Source organism: Octopus bimaculoides, chromosome 19 (assembly GCF_001194135.2).
Source record: "Octopus bimaculoides isolate UCB-OBI-ISO-001 chromosome 19, ASM119413v2, whole genome shotgun sequence".
Taxonomy (NCBI): domain Eukaryota; kingdom Metazoa; phylum Mollusca; class Cephalopoda; order Octopoda; family Octopodidae; genus Octopus; species Octopus bimaculoides.
In genome coordinates this window covers 24,658,846-24,662,663 of record NC_068999.1, presented here as the reverse complement: position 1 = coordinate 24,662,663, position 3,818 = coordinate 24,658,846, and the positions used below count along the sequence as shown (strand labels likewise).

General features: G+C 40.0%; 1 long non-coding RNA gene across 6 annotated transcripts in view; it reads right to left on the bottom strand.

Moving 5' to 3' along the window:
• The window catches only part of LOC106876430 (uncharacterized), a 56,704-nt gene extending 53,159 nt beyond the window's left edge, over positions 1-3,545 (bottom strand). For 3 of the 6 annotated variants that reach the window (XR_008266260.1, XR_008266258.1, XR_001410246.2), the window contains exon 1: positions 2,915-3,545. This is a non-coding gene — a long non-coding RNA (uncharacterized LOC106876430). Of the gene's footprint in view, positions 1-564; positions 968-2,914 lie in introns of those variants that run through there. The other 3 variants (XR_008266261.1, XR_008266262.1, XR_001410247.1) reach the window with 1 other exon arrangement.
• Between the last annotated feature and the right edge of the window lie 273 nt (positions 3,546-3,818).

Genomic DNA, 3,818 nt, shown 5'->3' with positions numbered 1-3,818 from the left:
TGTATTTGTGTGTGTGTGTGTGTTTTTATGTGTGTGTATTAGTGTGTGTGTGTGCGTGCGTGCGTCCGTGCGTGCGTGCGTGTGTGCGTGCGTGCGTGCGTGCGTGCGTGCGTGCGTGCGTGCGTGTGTGCGTGTGTGTGTGTTATATATGCACACACACACACACATAAATAGAAGAGTGTTATGGGAGTGTGTGTGACAGAGAGACGAAGTGAAAAAGAAAGAGTGAGAGAGGGGGAATGAGAAAGATAGAGAATAAGTAAAGGGAGCCGACAGATACACACACACATACGCGCGCGCACACACATACACATACACACACACACACAGACACACACATACACACACATACACACACACACACACACACACACACACACACACACACACACACACATACGTACATGTAATCAAAAGTGTATGTGGTCATGTGTTAACAACAATAATGATATATGCAATATATCGAACAGCTATTGGAGAATCTATTTTTCTGTATTATAGAAATATCTTGAAAAGTTTCTCAAACGTTTAAATAGCAACAAATATATAGATAACTAAACTTACTCATCATCCTAGGAACCATATTCTGTTGAGATACGTATGACTATGTATTGCGTTACCAACATTTTGTGTTCATCATTAGTGTTGCTATTTGATGTCACACAGTTAGACAGAACACTATATACGGTGCGAATGGATTGAGTGTGGTGTATATGTTTCTCGTTCTGGAACATCCATGTTCCTGTGCAGAAAGTACCTAACTACGCAAGACATCTTGCAAGTTGATAGCAGCCAGTGTGTTATAGAGAGCGTTGTTTAAGAACTCAAAGGTGCATCAAATAACTCTTCAAACACCAAAAGCAAGGTAAAGGTGACACTGACTCCCACAAAGCTTTAGATGTTTTGATGCCTCCCAACTCATCTTGTCCTACATATTCTTCAACCTTTAATCACCGCGAATACTTGAAACAATGAAAATTTCAGTAATCAAAGCTCCGGAAAAAGTCAAATCGGTATTGTGACGTCATAAACATACTGTATAAAAACTTAAACTTCTTTGGACCAGAGGGAAGAAGCTTAAATCAAATTCACACACACACACACACACACACACACACACAAATGTGCAAACACATACGAAAACACATATCTGTAGATACATAGACACAGACATGCACATACATACATAAGACGTGTTTTCGTCTTTGTATTAGAGGTTAGTCCGATGCATTAGAGTTAGTCTATGGTGAAGCTAGAAATTTTTAATGCACTGCAGTCCAACAATAGCTTAGCAGGCCGAAACTTCGAAGTCACTGTCAACATTCTTGTTTAAGAATAATAAAATTACACACACACACACACACACACACACACACACACGTATTTATATCAGCTAAATATTGGTTTCAAATTTTGGCTCAAGGTCAGCAAGTGCAAAGAGGGATTAAGTCGATTACATCGACCCTAATGCTCAGCTGTTACTTATTTTATTGACCCGAAGAAGGCGTCTATCTGAAAGAAATGCACAGAAATGGTTTACACCATTCAAGGAGGGGAAATTCGACTGCACAGACTCTTCGCGTTCCGGTCTACCACTTCAGTTTCATGAAGACCGTGTGAATGAGCTCGTCCTCGAGGACCTGCACCAATCTACTTGGCAGTTGAGCCAGCAGATTGGGATTCTCCCGTGATACCGTCAGCTTTACTTGATGGGTAAGGTTCAAAATCTCGGTGCATGAGTGTCACATGCCCGGGACGAAAAAGACAAACTCCGGCAGTTCTCTAACGCCACCAGTTTGCTCGCTCGACATCAGGCTTCTCGTGGACACAGGCTTTTTTACCGCATCATCACACGCGATGAAAAAGTATTTTTACATCAATATGAAGCAGAGGAAAGTTCGGTTGAGTCCTGTTAAGAAAGCAACACCTTGAGCCAAGGCAGAGCTGCATCCAAGCAATACAATGATCTGTGTTCGGTGGGATTGAGAAGGGCTAATCCACTACGAAATGCTTGAAAACTACCACACGGTAAATGCAGAGCTTTATGCTCATCAAATGCACTGGCTCAATGAAACAATCCAGCTGAAACGACCCAGCCAGTGACACAGCGTGCTTCTTCAACAAGATAACACTCGCTCTCATGTCACTAATTTGACAAAAATGCCATTCAAGAGCTCGGCTCGGGAGTTCTACCGCACACACAATGTTTCCCTTATATAGCGTCTTCAGATGATTAACTTTGTCAGTCGCTCTTCGGCACTCTACGAGGCGTTTCGTTCAAGAACATGAAATTGAAAATGTGGCATTTTTCGTGTCAAGATCTGGCAACTTCTACCGTCAAGACACTGGAAAGCTACTGAAACGTTGCCAGAATACGTGGACAATGTTTGACAGTATATTATTGGCTGCTTTGTTGAAATTGTTGAAGGAAAAAAAAGAAAGAATTAAAATAATTGAAAGAATAAACGAAATAAATTTATCTAACGATCCAATAAATTTATAGAGAGAAATGAAATGCGTTTTGGCTGATGGTAACAGAGAGGGACAAAATAAAAAAGAAAGAGAAAGAAAGAAAGAAAGAAAGAAAGAACGGAAGAAAGAAAAAAGAAAGGAAGAAAGAAAGAAAGAAAGAAAGAAAGACAGAAAGAAAGATAGAAAGAAAGAAAGAAAGAAAGAAAGGAGTGATAGATTGAGTGAATGAGACCAACAGACAGACAGACAGACACACACACACACACACACACACATGTACATGTAACCAAAGATGTATGTGGTCATGCGTTCGCAACAATTGTGATATATGCAGTATATCGAACAGCTATTGGAGAATCTATTTTTCTGTATTATAGAAATATCTTGAGACGTTGCTCAACGTTTTAATAGCAACAAGCATATAGATATTTAAAATACTCACCATCATAAGAGCTCTATTCCGTTAACATACGTGTGACTATGTGTTGCGTAACCAATATTTTCTGTTCATCATTAGTATTACTATTTAATATCATACAGTTGGACAGGACACTATATACAATGTGATTGGATTGAGTGTGGTGTATATGTTTCCCGTTTTGGAACATCCACGTTTCAGTGCAGAAAGTGCCTAACTACGTAAGACATCTTGTAATTATAATATGGTAGCAGCCAGGGTATTACAGGGAGTGTATAAGAACTCAAAGATGCATGGCGTGGCTGTGTATTAAGAAGTTTGCTTGTGTGTGTGTGTTTGTCTCCTCGCCACCGCTTGATAACCGATGCTAGTGTGCATACATCCACCAACTTAGCGGTTCAGCAAAAGAGACCGATAGAATAAGTAGCAGCCTTAAGAAAAAAAATAAGTCCTTGATCGATTCATTCGACTAAAACTTCTTCAAGGCGGTGCCCCTTCATGACCGCAGTTTCACGATTGAAAGAAGTAAAACATTAACATCAAAAGCAAGGTGAAGGTGACGCCGATTTCTCACTAAGCTTTAGAAGTTTCTGTCACCATCTTCTGGCCTGCGTATATTAATCACCTCTAATCACCGCGAAAGGTGGAGAGTGAAAATGCCAGCAGTCAAAGCTCCAAACAAACACAATCGGTATTGTGACGTCATAAAGACAGTTTATTAAAAGTTGAACTTCTTTAGACAAGAAAAATGCTTAAATCCAATTCTCGTGCATATATGCACACACACACAGAAGACAAACACACACACACACACAAACGCACGTGTGTATGTATGTATGTATGCATGTAAGTGTCTATCTATCTATCTTCCCCCTCTCTCTCTCTCTCTCTCTCTATCTCTCTCTCTATCTCTGTATATATATATATA